This window comes from Cyprinus carpio, chromosome B1, assembly GCF_018340385.1.
Source record: "Cyprinus carpio isolate SPL01 chromosome B1, ASM1834038v1, whole genome shotgun sequence".
Taxonomy (NCBI): Eukaryota; Metazoa; Chordata; class Actinopteri; order Cypriniformes; family Cyprinidae; genus Cyprinus; species Cyprinus carpio.
The window spans coordinates 36211975-36230836 of record NC_056597.1 but is presented as its reverse complement, the minus strand read 5'-3'; the positions used below and the strand labels follow the sequence as shown (position 1 = coordinate 36230836).

General features: G+C 35.3%; 1 pseudogene; it reads left to right on the top strand.

Moving 5' to 3' along the window:
- The first annotated feature begins 7416 nt into the window (after positions 1–7416).
- On the top strand, positions 7417–16934 carry LOC122135814 (annotated as a pseudogene).
- Positions 16935–18862: the final 1928 nt, after the last annotated feature.

The window sequence follows — 18862 nt, the reverse complement described above, 5'->3', positions numbered from 1 at the left end:
GAGGGTGAGTAATTAATGACAGAATTTTCATTTTTGGGTGAACTACCCCTTTAAGACAGGTACGTAGAAATATCGTTTCGAGATGTGTATATAACTCTTCCTTTAAGTATTACCTAATTAAACAGATCGGAAAACATATATTTTTAATATTAGGTTAAGTTTTAATTCCCTTAAGTTTTACTAATTCGCTATCATTAACAAAGGAGCATCAATCAGTGACACAGTACCTTTGCACTGTCACAATATTGAGTCATGAATTTAGGTCTATATTTTGTAGCCTATTATCAATGTACTAGTTTAAGTGTGATTTATGTAATTTTGCAATGCACAGGGTAGCAGTGTGATAAATCCATCTCGGTCCAATTAGACTGATATGTGTAGATAAAGTGATATTTCGGCTTTGTTGAGAGACTCCGGCAGTGATGTGGTTAAATGCTGAGTGCGCAGAGCACCAGTCTCTCTCTCTCTCTCTCTCTCTCTCTCTCTCTCTCTCTCTCTCTCTCTCTCTCTCTCTCTCTCTCTCTCTCTCTCGCTCTCGCTCTCTCTCGTGCCTCCACGCCGCATGTGTGAGCGTGTGTAGATGGCTCATCTCACCCACATCACTGGAAACGCTCCCGCATCCGCGCGATTGTTCTCGCACACATCGACGGCAGGACTGTCGGGTCTCCGTGTGTCTCCTCCTGTCGCGCTCTGGGTCTGTCTCTGTGGATCGGTGTCTGCTGCTCAGTGAGATGCTGCAGGTAAGCGCGACTCGTTTATCTTCCTCATTGACCCTGCAGATGATGCGCGTGCATCTGTCAGCGCGTTATCGTCAATGTCTGCTGTCAGAAGTGTGTCTGTGAGTGTGATCTGTGTCAGAAGTGTTTCTGTGATGCTGAATGCTGGAGCTGAAGGCCTACTGGAGCATTTCCACACAGTCTCGAGGCTATTTCTGCTCAGATGCTGTTGTGTGGGAGATGCTCATGTTGGATATATGGTTCTATGGAGATTCAGAAATGTTCTTGATGTTACATTATTGTTCATATTAGTGTATTAGTCTTAGATCTCATCTATTTCCAAAGTAAAAGTAAAACAGATCTTCCTTCTTTAAAGGGGTCATATGATGCGATTTCAAGTTTCCCTTTCTCTTGTTACAAGCTGTTCGTGAATAGATTAGATCCCTAAAGTTAAAAAGACTAAAGTCTCAAACCCAAAGAGATATTCTTTATAGAAGTTAATACTTGTCCACACCCTCCTAAAAGCCTCGTTTAAACACGCCCCCACATGTCTACATCACTGTGTGGGAAGATTTGTATAACACCACCCAAATGTTCACTCAAAGAAAGAAGACATAACTTTGATTCTGGCTGTAGTATTGTTGTTGTGAAGACACTGTGTGTTTCGTTGTGAAAGCGAAACTACTTTGTTTGGCCTCCAAAAGAGGACACGACTAGAAATCAGTGGTTAAGTTGTATTTCAACACTGTTCCAGAACAGTTCAAACCAAATATTTAGATGTGTGCAGTACATTTTATGGAGGACTGTTTCCTGATCCTGGTTGAGAAGATTACAATGCCGTCTTTTCTGACTCACAGTCTGTAAGTACGGTTTCATATTTAAAGGATTTGCCCACTGATGATTCAAATGTGAGTTTTGAGCAGTGTAGAGTAGTGCCTGTTATTTGTTGTCTCTCCGATCACAAATGTAGACGTTTTAATGTTTACACGGTGCAATGCCCTTAAAAAGACAGTATAAGTCATTATAATAATAAACACATTTCATTACACCAAATAATGTTCTTTTTAGCAACATCATATGACCCCTTTAAAGCATCAGTAAATATGTAAAGATCATCAAAAAAGGTTGTTTTATGACATCAACTTGGAAAGGTTCTGCTATGACTATTTAGAACTTTAAAATGTTCTATGACACCATGGGAACTTAAATTTACAATGACATCATAAAGAACTTAAAATGGTTCTACTATGACTTTTTGGATTTAAAATGTTATTTTATGTGGAATTCAAAAGTTACAATGGCATAACATAAATTTGAAAAGGTTCTACCATGACTATTGGGAAAGTGTAACTAAAACATTTATATTAACTTAATTTTTTTTTTTTTTTTGATTTTTTTGAGTTGTAATGTATCACCATATGAAAAAAAAAAACACCATATGGACAAAAAAAAGAATAAAAATATAACATTGTGGAACTCAAAAAGGTTCATTAACATCATAAAAACTTTAAAACATTATGACTTTGGGAAATGTGGAAAACAAATGGTTCCCACATTCTTGAAATGTAGCACATAATATTGCGAGAACTTCACAACTGCCTTTAAGAATGTTCAAACAATATTAAAAGAACAATATTACACTACTTTAAATCTTCTGTATCATTGTGGAACTCAGAAAGTTCAATGACATCACAGGAACTTGAGCAGGTTCTATGATATTTTTAGGACTTGTTTCTAGACGTGATGGAATTATGGAATTAAAATGTTTAATTGTGTTTATTTGGAAATTTTTAGGGATATTTTTATGCCCTGTTTTATTGTGGTGTAACATTGCGGAACCCCCAAAAAACTTCAATGACATCATAAAAACTTAAAACCGTTCCATTGACTTCTATGGGACTTGTTCTGTGACAAAAAGGTTCAATAACATCAAACATGAAACTTGTATATTTATAATATTCAATATTCTATGACATCACAGGACATCATTTTAAAATTCATATCACGTTATTGAACCTATAAATGCTCTTCTGCGGCATCAGGCTGTACAACTATTTTTGGCTGTTTAATATGTATGTGAGATGTATCTGTGATCCCCGCAGGAACATGGAGAGGAATAATTCAATAAGGAAAGCATAAAAGGCCATTGACAGAATTAAACGTCTCAGTGGGGATCTGCTTGATGAAAGTGTGTCGTGTTGTGGAGCAGATGTCTCCGCTGAGATCACGCTCATCAGCGACCGCAGTCATGGGCTGTCTGTTGTTTTCTTCTCATGTCTACAGCAGATGAACCAGGTCTGCCTTTCCCAAAAGCATCAGAAGCAGATCAGCACCAGTGGTCTCTATGTTCAGCTCGGGTCATTTATATTCTAAAAATGGCTCATTTTGGTTGTGAGAATGTTAAAATGGGAATTTCAACTTCTAAATTGTAAGTAGCAGGTTATTTAAAGCATCAATGTTCAACCGATATTAGTTTATCATGGCAGATATGTAAAGCGCAGGATGAGTGAGGATCAATATAATGCTGATATTAGATACAATTTAAAGGGATAGTTCACCCAAAAATGAAAGTACTGTCATCATTTTCTCACCCTCATGTAGATTCAAACTTGTTTGAGTTTCTCTTTTGTTGAACACAAAAAGACCATATTCTGAAGAATGCTGGTAACCAAATATCTTCTTTTGTGTTCAACAGAAGAAGAAAATTTATTTGGAACAACTTGAGGATGAGTAAATGATAACAGCAATTCTTTGAGGATTTTTACCAAACGTTTACTCATTTTAGTTCCCTAAATGTTACGTATACCTTAAGTAATTTAAATACAAAATAAGCGATCAATTTGCATGTGTTATTTCCAAATAATGTGATTTTGGTTTAGATGCAGCTGATTAAAAGTGTGTTGTATTTCCTCAACACCGGAGCACGTCTTCATTAATCCTAATGAGAGTGATCTACTTTTGTTGTGTTGGTCTAGTTTTGAAAAAGTGATCAGGAAAGTGCTGATGTTAGCGGCTCCTGGTTCAAGATGAGCAGGTTTTGGGCAGAAGCAGAACAAATCTCTTGTAGATAAATGACAGTAGATGATCTCTGAGGAACAGCGTGAGCTCTTAGAGAGGCTCTGTGAAGGACGTGTAGGATTAGGTTTTTGCCGCACACACAGAAATACAAACTCAAAGAGCGCAGAGCCGTATGAAGGGCAGAGATCGATGTTCATTCAGATCAGCTGACGCTACACAAAAAAAATATTGTGATTTGAATGATAAAAGCTTGTAAAAAGCTACAGTTCTCTTACTATATATGGTGAAAAACTGCGATAGATCCACTGGGGCATTTCATTTAATCAATTTTACAGTAAAATACTGTTACATTTACAGTGTTTGGAAGTGAAAAAGAATAAGAAAAACTGTAACTGACATTTCCAGAATTCTTTTTTTCATTGAAATGATGATTACTTTTAAATTTACGAAATATCTGACTTACTTTTTCAAACAACTAACACCAGTTTCTTTGTTATGCAAAACTAAGAGTTTTAGTGAGTGCCACTGCTGCTGTGGAGTGTGATTAGCAGCAAACTCACAGCTGCTTCAGATGAAGCTCAGTTAACCCTTCGAACTCCAGTGTTTTCTGAATGAAGCACACATTGAGTCAGAGCGGAGGGTTCAAACGTGCCGCTGTGATTCACAGCTGATCTGTGGGCTGATGGGTAACAGAGATTCGTTGGTGACGCCTGAGTCAAAGACACATTTATTCATTTAGCAGATGCTTTCAGCAGCATTTCTAGGGCCCCGTGATTTTTTTTTTTTTTTTTTTGTATTTTTCCCAAAGTCTTTTTTTTTTTTTTTTTTTTTTTTTTAATTCTGTTTTTTCCATTTAATTTTTTTCTGGACTCCTTTTTAAATAGTTAAAATTTAATTAATGTAATTGTATTAATCAAAAAGCATGTCTAACTGATTAAAAACATGAAACTTATACAATTTCACATAAATGTAATAATTATATATATATATATATATATATTATATATATATATATATATATATATATATATATATATATATATATATATATATATATATATATATATATATATATATATATTTTTTTTTTTTTTTTTTTTTTTTTTTTTTTTTTTTCAAATTTCAAATTTTTCCACTTAAATTTTTCTGGAGTGCATTTATTTTTAGTTTTTATTTCATTTTTAGTTTTTTTTCTGGACTAATTTTTAAATAGTTAAATTTAACTTTATTAATCAAAAAGCATGTCTAATTGATTAAAACATGAACTTATATAATTTCACATCAATTTATTAAAAGTTGAACAAAAATGACATTTAGGGTCCTATGATTTTTTTTTCTCACCATATGTTTTATTGTTACCGAATTCTGTGTTTTAACATGTTAATTATTTGAATGCATAAAAACAACTTAATTTATTCAAATTGATTCTTACAATAGTCTTATGATTTTTTTTCTCAGAAATTGTGTGTTGTGTATTAACATTTTTCTGGTCAAAATAAACAAACTTTTTACCTTTTAAGTTTCTGAGTGTATATGATATAGTTTCTCTCAGATGAAATGGTGAAATGCTCAGTACTCTCAGAACAGTTTTGGAGATGTTGTAGATGTATTTATGTCTCCCGAAAGCAGGATCACAATGAAGATTTTGGAGAGTCGGACTCCCAATCGAAGGGTTGTGAGTTCGAGTCTCGGGCCGGCAGGAATTGTGGGTGGGGGGAGTGAATGTACAGCGCTCTCTCCACCCTCAATACCATGACTTAGGTGCCCTTGAGCAAGGCACTGAACCCCCAACTGCTCCCCGGGCGCCGCAGCATATGGCTGCCCACTGCTCCGGGTGGTGTGTTCACAGTGTGTGTGTGTGTTCACTGCTCTGTGTGTGTGCACTTCGGATGGGTTAAATGCAGAGCACAAATTCTGAGTATGGGTCACCATACTTGGCTGAATGTCACGTCACTGTCACTGTCACTGTAGTTTAGTTATGTGGATGTGGTTGGTTTGTTGTTTTCTGCATTGCTGAAATCATAGGGCCCTACATTTCAGATGCATTTATCACTGGGGACCGAACCCATCACCTTGAGGTTGCGAGCTCAGGAACGCAGATCCCATCTGCAGGATGTTTGGGTGCTCAGGTAAATTCGGGGTCTGTTTTTGGACAGATAATGTTCGTCTCTCCCCGCCGTCCCACTTCCTGCAGCCGTGTTTTTTCACACGAGTGATAACTGCAGAGCCGAGCTGAATTATTAATGATTCTGAAAACAGTGATCACGCTCCTCTCACTGGAAATGAAGAGGGAGCGGGGCATTTTTAATTAGAACTGTGTCTGTTTATGTGTTCAAAAGCTCATTAACCCTCTACAGATGACAAAACTACAGCAAACAACTGATGTTTGGTAAATGACCTCTGACCTCTTCAGTGTCATTCATACATGACCATGGACTATATAAGGACACACAAAAAAACACATCCTATTTGTAAAAAAATAAATAAAATAAAATTGATATTAATAAAATTCAGAAAATCCATCTCTTTAATATGTGTTTTGTTTATTTTCTGTTCATTGATAATTGATTAAGATATATTTGATATGTGTTTTGTTTATTTTCTGTTCATTGTTAATTGAGAACAAAAAACAAGAATTTAGCATATTTTTATATTTTAATATAGTTGAAGTTTTAGTAATTTTGTCATGTTCTATTGCCATTTTTATATATTGAAGTTCTTGTAAATAATTCTATTTAGATTTAGTTAAACTTAAGTTTTACTTGACCTAAAATTATTTTATATTCATTTGTTGCCAAGGCAAAAGTTTTAATTTTAATTATTATTATTATTATAATTTTTATACATGTTAAAAGTTTTAGTTTTTTTTTTTTTTTTTTTTTAATTTGTGGATTTTTTTATATTTATAGGGATAATTTTTAATTTTAATTATTATTATTATTATAATTATTATATATATATATAATATTATATATATATATATATTATTTCAGGTTTATTTCAGTTAACGAAAGTATAATTAAAATATTTCATACACATAAAATATTGCCATTTAGACACATATTTTATTATAATTATTATTATTTTAAACATAATTATTACACATTTTATTTTTGTTTTTTTTTTATTTAATTTTTATAAAGAGTTTTTTTTATTTTGTGGGGTGTGTTTTTTTTTTCTAAAGTGTGAGTGTGGTGTTTTTTAATGTCACGAAAGGTTTCTATTTCAAATAAGCGCTATTATTTTTAAATTGATGTGGGTTTGCTTGTTATGAATATTTAATTGTGTTAAATTTTATGACATAAATGTTTTGCAGATGAATATTCAGCGGTTGTAATCAGAAATGTTAATATGGGAAGCAAATCATCATATTAGACTGAATTCCGAAGATCATGTGACTCTGAAGACTGGCGTAATGATGCTGAAAATACAGCTGCGCATCACAGAAATACATTACATTTTAACAGATTTTCACATAGAAAACAATTACTTTAAATTGTAATAATATTTCACAATATTACTGGTTTTACTGTATTTTTAATCATATAAATGCAGCCTTTGTGAGCAGAAGAAACTTGTTTGCGGTGTGTGTGTCTCTCAGCTCTGACCGTCTGGGATCCGGCCGCTCGCTCACACTCTCGCTGGCAGAGATCAAGGTGCGCGAGGCGACCTCTAATGACCCCTGCCGGGCCCGTCCATCTCGCTGATGTCCGATGATCGCCGAGCTGACCTTCAGCGTGGTGGCCTTCAGCGAGGTCCATGCATGGCCATGGTGTGGAAGCGGGCCTCACAACGCACGGCAAGACTGTTTTGGAGTTGCAAAGTGTTTGTGTCTATTTGTTCTGGAGACACGTCTACAAGGTGTGCAGATGCTAAAGCACCTGTGTGTTACCTCTGAGGAACCAGGATTCCCACAGTCTCAGAAAATCAGGACATATGAAGAAAAAAGTTTATCCAAGTAGTGATTTCTAGTTGTCTTTAAGGGTTATTTTAAGTGCACGTTTATTTCTAGTGAATTTCTAGTCTAATGAATAAGTTCATTAAATAAAGTTAAGTTAAAATAAAGAAAAATAAAAAACTAGCACGTTTCTTTTCTTTCTTTTTTTATCAGGCTAAAATCACTTATTACTAGCGTGCCTGTAGTGATTTCTAGCCTGATTTTTTTTAAGAGACTGTTATTTAGTTTATTTTCTTAAAACATCTATAAAGATTTGTTGTTAAGTTTTTATTGATATATTTATTTATTTATTGAAGAGTTATTGATTTCACATATATTCTAGACTTTTTTATCAATTTATCAAAAACTTATTTTTAGTTTATTTTAAGTCAGATTGGTGATTTCTAGTCAGATATTTTTATTAATTTAAACAAATGTATACTACTCTAATTTTTTATTTCAAGTTATTAGCCTTATTTTAAAGTGTTAATTTTTGTTTGTTGTTGTTAAATTTTGTTTCAAGTTTATTTCTTAATTATGATTTTAAGCTGATTTTAGCCTAATTTACAAGGTGCTATATTTATCTATAGTTTATTCTAGTCAAATTCATGATTTCAAGTGATTGCTAATTTTAGATTATTTTAAGTTTATTTCTGGTAAATTACGGGGATTACAGTGTGATTCTCGCCTAATTTAAAAGTCTGGTGTAAGCGCTCGTGTAAAATTTCTAGTTTACTTTTAGTCTAATTAGAGATTTCCAGATTTCTAGAAGTTATTTATAGCCTTATTTTGTTTTTTTAATTGTTATTTTAGTTTATTTCTAATTCGCAAATTCTAGTCTAACTTGAATATGTTTTATTTTTATTTATTTATGTATTTCTAGTAAAATCAAAGGGTTAGTGATTTTTAGCCTTAATAATAATAAAATAAAAACTATACTGTGTTAGTAACTTTTAGTTAAAATGTTAATTTACTATAATTTATTATATAGAATATTATATATATATTATATATATCTATATATTAATATATCTATATATATATATATACATATACATACAAATAATATGCATTATTAACCTTAATCTAGTAAACCAAACAGCTGAAAAAAATGTACATTTGTTGGTTTAAAACCCTGAAAAACATTAACCTCTTACAATTGGATTCCTGGCATTTATTTCAATCATAATTCAAATTATTTTAGCTACATATTTTATCTGTGAAATCTGTAAATATTTCTCTGGACAGCAGAGAGTAAAAGGCTGAGAAGCTGTGCTCTGATCAGTGATGCGTCGGTGTATCTGTGCTCAGGCGCTGACGCTGCTGGACTATCTGGTGAAGACGGGCTCGGAGCGCGTGGCCCAGCAGTGCCGCGAGAACGCCTTCACCATCCAGACGCTGCGGGACTTCCAGTACGTGGACCGGGACGGGCGCGACCAGGGCGTGAACGTGCGCGAGAAAGCCAAGCAGCTGGTGGCGCTGCTGCGGGACGAGGAGCGTCTGAGACAGGAGCGGGCGCAGGCGCTCAAGACCAAAGAGAGGATGACGAGCAGCGTTCCCCCGGCGCACCCCAGCAGACGCAGCAGCCAGCCCAGCATGAACGGATCACCCACCTCCTTCAACTGTAACACTCTCGTTCATGTTATCACATGCTTTCATGTTAGCTTTCACTTTCAGTTTGTGTTTGAGGCAGCATTCACAGCCTTACAGCAGTAGCATTCAGAAGAATCTGATAGATAGAAAAACCTCAAACAATCTGGCACAAATATAAGATTTTGTTTTGCTGTAGAAAATGCTATTTTAATTTAGCAATATTTGAACTAAATTATAGTGATGATACTGAATAATGTAATTGATTTTGAAACCAACACTGAACAAAAAAGAAAAAGGTTGCATTTTGTTTTACAGTATGTGCACTTACCTGTAATTACAGTACACTAACCTAAGAAAGTACTGTTAATTCATTTAATTAATTGCTTTATAAACTTTATTTAATTAAATTAATTTACATGAAAGGGGCAATGTCTTAAATGTACATCTATAAATCAAATATATATTATCGCATTAGAGAACAGAAAGAAAGAAATATAATTATAAAAAAAGGAATTAGCAATAATAAAATAGAAAACTGTTATAAAATAAAATATATACACATATGCATGTGTAAAAATGTTTAGGATGTCTCCCCCAGACTATTTACAGTTATTTTTTTTGTCTGAAAGTGACATCCTCATATTCATCTAATAATAAAGCGATGAAATTAGTGCTTTTCTCATCACAGCTGCTGCTGCCATGTGCTTGAGTGTTTGCAGTCTAATGAGGCTGTGACACACACACACACACACACACACACACACACACACACACACACACACACACACACACTGACAGTATAATAAAATCCGAAGTGAGATGATGATGATGATGATGGATTATGATGGCATTCAGAGCAACATCAGTCATATGTATCACACACATATATTGCAGATGAATGATCCTCACCTGTCTGTCTGTCCGTCAGCGTCCTCCTCGTCTCCGCGAGCGTCTGATCTGGAGCAAACTCGACCGCAGACGAGTGGAGAAGAAGAGCTGCAGCTGCAGCTGGCGCTGGCCATGAGCAGAGAGGTACACACGGTACACGCATTCAGAGATACTCCTTTTATTTCATATTGTGCAGTTTATTATTTATATTTTATTACAATTTATTACATTGTTTTTATTTTATTCATTTTTATATATTTGTAATTATTTTTTATAATAATGCAATATTTATTTTTTGTTATAATTTATCACATATTTTATTTATTTTAAACTAATTTTTGCCATTTCTAGGTTTTTTTAGAAAATTGTAGTTTTACATTTATTTTAATTAAAATTATATGTTTATTTATACTTATTACTGTTTATGACATTCGTTTTTATTTAATTTATTTGTTTTGTTAGATTACTTTTTTCAACCATCAGCCGTCTTAAAATATATTTAAATTTTTTTTTGTAATTGTATATTATCTATTCATCTATTGTTCAAACTGCTTGTCCTTGATTATACATTTATTATTTATGTTTATTATATTATAACTTATAACTTGTATTATATTGCAACTTCATGTTTTATTATATTACAATCATTTTAGGTCATTGTTAGGTTTCTTAAAAAATATATGCATTTACAATTTTGATCTTACATTTTACATTTACTTTATTTATAATTTTATAATAATTGTATTTATTAATATTATATTATAGTACAATTGATAACATTTATTTTTTGAACCTACTAACTTCAGGTTTGTTAACTGTAGTGTACAGTAATAATCCTGACACACTCTTCTTTACAGTAGACGGTTCCTAAATGATCTGTGAATGATCCTGTGTGCCTTCAGTTTCTGTGCTGTTTGAGAGGCTTTTCATTCCCAGCATGCAGCAGCCGGAGCGTTTCCATCTCTGACAAGAGCCGGTTGAGTGTGTGTCTGTGTGTGTGTGTGTGTGTGTGTGTGCAGCGCTCCGTAAGCACAGAGGAAATGTGAGGAGAAAGACGAGTTTTGCTGCTGTTTCAGGAATATTTGCGTTCCCACAGGATGCAGTGGAGGAGCAGAAACCACACACACTGCTGAAAATAACCCTGATTAACCCAAATCCACTGCAGACACGCCCCTCCACTGCAGCCAATCACTGCCTGCCGCTCGCGGTGTTGCTCAGCTGTTGTCATGGAGATGTCCTGTAGCTCTGCGCAGGTATCCGAGGAACCGCCGTGTGTTTCGGGATTCTCACCCGGGACGCCTCAAAAACAAACTATAAATTCGAAAGAAAAAAACAAATGTCATCTGAGATTTAGTCCATATATAATATTACAATATGCATTATATTAAAATAAAAAACAAAATTAATTAATAATAATTAAAAAAATAAAAATAAAAAAAAACGTATTTTTTCCCTCAATAACTTGTTTCTAATTGAATAACACAGAATTCTTGAAATCAAGGGGGAGTTTTTTTTTTTATTAATAAAATCGTATTAATATATTGAAACTGTCAAACTCTGAATTAAAATGGAAAAAAACTAAATCTAGATGTAAACAGAAATGTATATTATGTAAATGTATAATATTGCATATTATTCTAATATTCCATATTATCTCATAATAAAATATATTGAGTAAGTATAGATTTTTTAAAAAATTTTGTTTATTTTTTTTAGAAATTTTGTTAATTGTATATTAGAAATTTAATCAAATGAAAAATTATTTGTTAATTAATATGTTTCATTATTGTTAATATATTACAGTAGTCGAACTCTAAATTAAAAAAAAAATACTTTCTCCCTCAATAACTGCGATTATTAATTGAAGAACATACAGTTCTTGAAACTTCTTAAGTCACAAAATGAATCATAGTTGATTATTTTAATACAATATTACATAATATATCAATACTCCCAGTGTTGATAAAAAAGTTAACCACTATGTAAATTAATAAAAAACAAGTCAATATGTTGGCCATCGTGGGCCCTTCAGTCAAAAAACTTGAGAAGCACTGGATTAAATTATTAACAAGATCTTTTAATTAACCTTTTTTTAATTAACCTTTTATTAACCTTTAACTGTATTTTGCGTGTTTTAACTTAGCTTGTACTGACTATTTCTTCCCTCTTCTCTAATCTCTAGCGGTGTTTCTCCTGCAGTGTTGTCTGTGGATGTCCTGCGAATGTCATTAACCTCCTGCTCTTTTCCTCCTAATTAATCCTTGCACTAACGAACAGCATCGGCTTCAGCTTCTGGTGCTGAGCTTGTTTTGTCTCCTGAAGGAGCAGCGCAGCCGTCAGGGGGACGACGCTCCAATGCAGGAGGCCCTGGAGGAGAGGAAGGGCGAGCGAGACCCGCGGCCTTCAGAGGTGAGAGAGACACTCAACAGCTGCATGATCTGCTGAGCTTCAGAGCGGCTCACCGTTGATTTCCTCTCGCAGTCGGCCATGATCGATCTGGTGGATATATTCGGTCCTGTGCCTGCCGCGCCGGTCAGCGACGACCCCTGGGACGCCTCGCCCACCTGCCCCGTGAACTCTGACCCCTGGGAGTCTGTCGGTCAGTGATGAGCGCTCTCATTATACTGTGATCAACAGTCTAAGAGTTCACGATTCCTCAGCATCACTGCATATATCTTGCGGTCACAGTGTGAACGCTTCTTTAGGTTATATTCAAATGTAAAAAAATGATAAAATTTCAACATTGATTTATTAGTGTTTAGTTAACTGGTTAAGACTATTTAGCATTAAACCTTGTTTCGGCATTGTTTAAATATTTCTACAAACATTGAAATAACAACTGACATTATTTGAACCACATTTCAAGGTAAAATGTAAAGATATCAAAAAATACATTTTGTTTTGGGGGGGTTCGATATTTTAATTAAACAAACAGTAAGACAAAAATATTTCAAGGATTCTTTGTGCGGATGTATTTTGATTTGGTTGTTTGTTTCAGCTGTAGTTGAGTCTAGTAACCCAGTGGCTGATAGTCCCTGGATGCCCCGCCCTTCCTTCAGTAGCCCCGCCCACCCGTGGGGAACCCGCCAATCACCTCCTGACCACTGGGATGCCCCGCCTTCAAACTCCACCTCTAACATGGATGAAAAAGCCTGGAGGAGCCCAGCGCGACCGGGTACAACAGCTAAAAACCAAAGTGAGATACATTTTGATTTGTTTTTGTTTTTTATTGTGTTTTATTATCTCATTTGTTACTTTTTTTCTCAGAATTGCGGGTTTATATATTGCAGTTATTATTTATTTGATAGGCACAATTTTTCACTTTAAATAAGTAAATATTTGTAACATTTGACCCATCTCTAGATTCTTTGCACTTCATTCCAGTGTCAAGTGTGAAGGACCCATTTACTATTCCAGAGGAGGAGGGGCTTATAGTGGAGGGGGAGGAGCCTATAGCAGAGCAGGCGGGGCCAAACCAAGTGTTCAGTCCTCGCTGTGAGAGTCCTGCAGGTCCTCATCACACCAAACCAGACCCTCTTCACACTCGTTTTCCTCTCTCAGTTGAGCTGAAGTTCATTCACATCTCTCATTTCAGATGCCGATCAGTTCGGTGAGCTGGTGATGGGTGTTCAAGTGAACGGACGGGGGAATGACAGTCCAGAGACCTTTGACCTCTCTCGTCTCGGTCCTCCTCTGGACGCAGTGACCCCCAGACAGTGCCAGACCCCTGAAACGTTCCTCGGCCCCACCGCTGCCTCCCTCGTTAATCTGGACACACTCATTCCCACCAAACCACCAGTCAAGAGCAAAAACCCCTTCCTGTCAGGTAGGAAAACACACACTCAAACACGCTTATTATTTTGGGGAATTTAGATTTTTGTTAAATGCTTTTGAAGCCAAATACTTTTATTTCAAACTGAGTACTCTTATGCACTTACATTTCCAGTGCAAAATCACTCCTTGCAATTTAATTTAGACCTTAAAAGAATAATTAGCATATTTTGCAGGTCATCATAACTTTCATAACAATCATCTTTTTTAATCAGATTTCATAAATCATACATGTGATTTGTTTTCTTAACGTTCACCTTTTCAGCATTGAGTAAATAGTGATTAAAAAAAGTTACTTTAATGAGAAAATCTATATTTTGTCAGTATATTTTAAAGAAAAAAACATTTTGTTTTAAAATATATAAAAGTGATGTGAATGCACAGTAGTTATTTCTTTATTTTAGGCATCTAACTTAATGAGATTTATGCTTAAAACCAGTGAAAACTGTTTGCCATTTGGAAAGAAGAAATAAACTCACAAATATATCATATAAAAAATTAGAGAAATATGTTTTTTCATCAAGGATGTATTAAATTGATCAAAAGTGTCAGTAAAGACATTTGTAATGTTACAAAATATTTCTATTTTCTCATTAGTCGTCATAAAATGCTGTTCTTTGAACTTTTCTTTTAGATCTGTGAATCTTGAAAAATAAAATGTATGACAGTTCCCCACAAAAATATTGGGCAACACAACTGTTTTTCAACACTGATAATAATCAGAAATGTTTCTCGAGCAGCAAATCATCATATTAGAATGATTTCTGAAGGATCATGTGACACTGAAGACTGGAGTAATGATGCTGAAAATTCAGCTTTGATTACAGGAATAAATTACACGTTAACAGATATTTGCATAGAAAACAGGGTATTTTAAAATGTAATAACATTTCACAATGTTACTGTTCTTACAGTATTTTTAATCAAATAAATGCAGCCTTGGTGGGCAGAAGAGTCTAATGATATTTTGTGTCCCTTGCAGGTCTGAGCACACCGTCTCCCACAAACCCCTTCCACTGTGAGCAGCCCAGACTGACTCTGAATCAGATGCGTCCTCACTCCACATCGCCGCTGCCGGCTCACGCTCTGTCTTACAGCGCCTCCCTCCCTCTGCCCGTCCTGCAGCAGAAGCCCCAGACTCTGCCCTCGTCCTTCACACAGCCACCCCACGGCCTGCTGGACCTGCCCAGCAACCTGCCCCAGCCACTGCTGCCCCTCACACCCTCCACCCAACAAACACAGCTTCCCGGCCAAAGCCACAACCCCTTCCTCTGAGGAACTGCAGTTTCTTCTGAAACCATACAGAAACTGGATTGCAGCAATCCAGTGTGATTACGGTTTCGGTGTGAACTGACTGAAAGGCTGTCTTAGGGTGCTTTCACACTTGGTTCTCTTGCCTGGTGTTCGATTGCTCTCCCCTCCCCCTGCCCCCGCTGGACTGTGTTCACAGTATTTTATTTGGGTCCGAACCGCAGTTCGTTTGCGTCATCAAGCCAGCAGCTGTTTACCCTGTTGCTTAGTAACGGCTGCGCAGGAGAAGGCGGCAAATCCATAACATTGCTCTCTGCACTTTTATATATTTACATTTTTGAACCGTTCGTTTTGTTCTTTTTGGACGTGACTTTTGTTTACAAAGCTTCAGTACATAACGGCACTTACGTCTGTCTTACGAATGTACTGCAAATGATCTAAAGAACGCTGAAGGTGAACAGAAATGAGCTCTCTGTTTGCAGCCCGTCAGTCACACTCGTCTGGAAAGTGAGTGAAACACACACAAACACACATTTTTTTCCAATAATACGTCATTAATAGCGGTTCACTTCCGCGATTTGTTATGATTGCGTTCACATCTGGAGCGAACCGTACCAAAGTTCACGTGAACCGTACCCCAGACCACCCTTTTTAAGTGGACTCGGGTACGGTTTACGGGTGCACACCCGAGTTCGCAAGACAGCGTTCACATCATCCAAACGAACCGAACTCTAACATCAATCGAACCCAGGTGTGCACCAAAAGTGCTAGTGTGAAAGCACCCTTAAAGCCAAAAGAATGAGAAACGGTGACTGGATCTGGATTATAGTGATTCGGTTTCAGTGTGAACAGATTGAACACCTGAATTAAAGATGAAAGAATGAGAAATGGATGCTGAAACTGGATTACAGCAATTCGGTTTTTAGTGTGAACAGACTGAAGATCTTATTTAAAGTCAAAAGAATGAGAAATGGATACTGAAACTGGAATACAAAAAATTGGTTTCAGCGAGAACAGACTGAAGAGCTTATTTAAAGTCAAAAGAATGAGAAATGGATACTGAAACTAAATTTTTGTGATTTGGTTTTAGTCTGAACAGACTGAAAAGTTAATTTAAAGCCTAAAGAATGGGAAATGGAGACTGGAACTGGATTATAGTGATTCAGTTTCAGTGTGAACGGACCGAAGAGCTGATGTGAAGCCTAAAGAACAATTTCGGGTCTGTTTTTAGTGAAAGTACTTTTCCAATACGATGATACACAGTTAATGCTGGCTGACTTTATTAACTTACGTGCGTTCGTCTGTATTCTGCGTGATAATAGCTCAGCCTGGATTATCACATTTATATCGAGTTTAAAGTCAACATGAAATCAAAACTGACTTTCCTAACACACAATCCTGGTATTATCGTGCACTTATTATGTCATCAATGCATGTTATTTCAAAACAATTTTGGTCTTAATCAAAATACGATAACATGCTCTGACCCAAATATTATTTTCCAATTGGGGTTTTCAATCTTTTAGATGCCACGGACCCCAAAAATATAATCATCATCATGTAAGAGAACCCTATTATAAAATTTTAAATACAGATATATATTTTCATGTTTAAAGACCCAATTTATACTGTAAAAATTAAATATGTAGTTTTTTTCTTTAGTTAGATACTCTTGGTTTATTTATTTATTTATTCATTTAAATATTTTAGTTCATTTAAAATCTCCAAATCAATTTTAAAATTTATTTTAATCAAATTTATTTGTTCAATTTTATTTATTTTTTTAATTATTTGTAACAGTATTTACACTGTTTTTCTGTAAACTTTTCCAAACTTTTTCAAAACTCTCTTACGGGCGCCTGGGGAAAAATAAATAAATAAATCTTAACCGATAAATAAATAGTTACCTGGCAATTTTTAAGACTACTAATGTAGGTAGTTAGTAACTTAATGCTGGTTAATATAATGCAAATGACAGCAATAATAGCCATTCTGGTATGCAACATCCACTTTCTACCATCTACTCAACTACCGAAGGATAACATCCAAACTGAATATCAGAATTATGGCACATTATGAACATTATGAATGTTGTTTCATGTTGACTTTATGATGTTGACTCAATGCTTTGCTCATCTGCTGCACAGGATCAGCATGCTGCTAGTAAACTTACGGAGGGGTTTAATGTCAATAATTCAGTCAAAAACACCCTAAGCTGTCTAAATGGGGGTACAATTCTGGAACACAACAGAACTAATGAATCTCCACCAGGAACAAACTCACCGTCCTCCCCTAGTTCCTCAAACATCTCCCTCATCGTTTCTTTTCTGTTGCCTTTAATCGATGGATCTCACGTGATAAGATCCGGCACTGATTGTAAACAAGCTCCTCCACGTGCCTGTCTCACCGACAGTCTCACAATGCACTGGGGCTGGCGCCTCACTTCCTGTTCGGACCTCAGGAGTGCCACAGGAACCCGCATAGCCAATTAAATCTCACTGACACCGTCTGTCTGAAAGGGACTTTTTTATAATCGCTACGGACTCAATATAAGTCAATGCTGTATTATCTGATGCTGTTATGTTCTCCACTCAGAAATGTGATTGAAGAACAAGTACCAGCTTTACTGTTAATCACTGCTATTATGTATGCCATCCAGTTTGTCCTAGTAAAGGAGAACCAGGTTAATCATTTAATCTACTATGAGTTAAATGGTGTATATTAAAGACACTAATAAATGAATGTTATTCACTTTTAATGCTGTTTTTCCCCTCAGCTCTCATATGTGCATCATGTGTCCAGCAGAGGGATTATGATTGTGGGATTATGGATTATGAATATAGATCAACATTTCAGTGATGTACAATTAAATAAATGAGTTTGATATTTAGACATGTCAAGTTGTCTTTTCACTGCGACAAATCAGGGGAAAAAAGTTATTCTGAATGGATGTGATTCTAATCAAAACAATGAATGCGAGGTGAGAATTACTTCTTTTTTCCACTAACATCATTCTTTAAACACTGTTGCTGTGTCTGAAATCGAATACTTCCCTGCTATAGAGTAAGTCTGAATTTAAAAAACAGTAGGTGAAGAGTACCCGGATGAGCTACTACTTCTGAAGATTCTGAAGTGTGCATTTGATGGACACTTTACAGTCCCATGAGGCCACGGGAGAGGATTTATGAATGGCAGTGAAGTATGTAGTGAGTCCGAATTTCATTTATAAATACTACCCATATTCATACTAACGTGCTTTTTAACATTTGAAAAGTTCAAATTCAAATAGTCCCTATGCGATTTCAGAAAATTGTACACTGTATGTCTGAAAATTTGGCACATATGAATAATTATAATTGAAATATAAGTATTTTGTATTTAATATTTCTATTGATTAGCCATTTGAATCATTATTTTCTATCAGATATAGCCTAGACCTAGTCAGGTACCAGTGCCACCATTTTTTAATTTTTGACAGGAAAGAAATCTAGGCTGTAAAGGATGAAGGAATGTCTTACAACACTAGGGTGAGTAATTTTTTGGATGAACTAGCCTTTAAGTAGTCAAATGGAATTTGCTGTTCTTAACATAACAATTATATGCTGTTTTTAAACATACAGATGTTCAG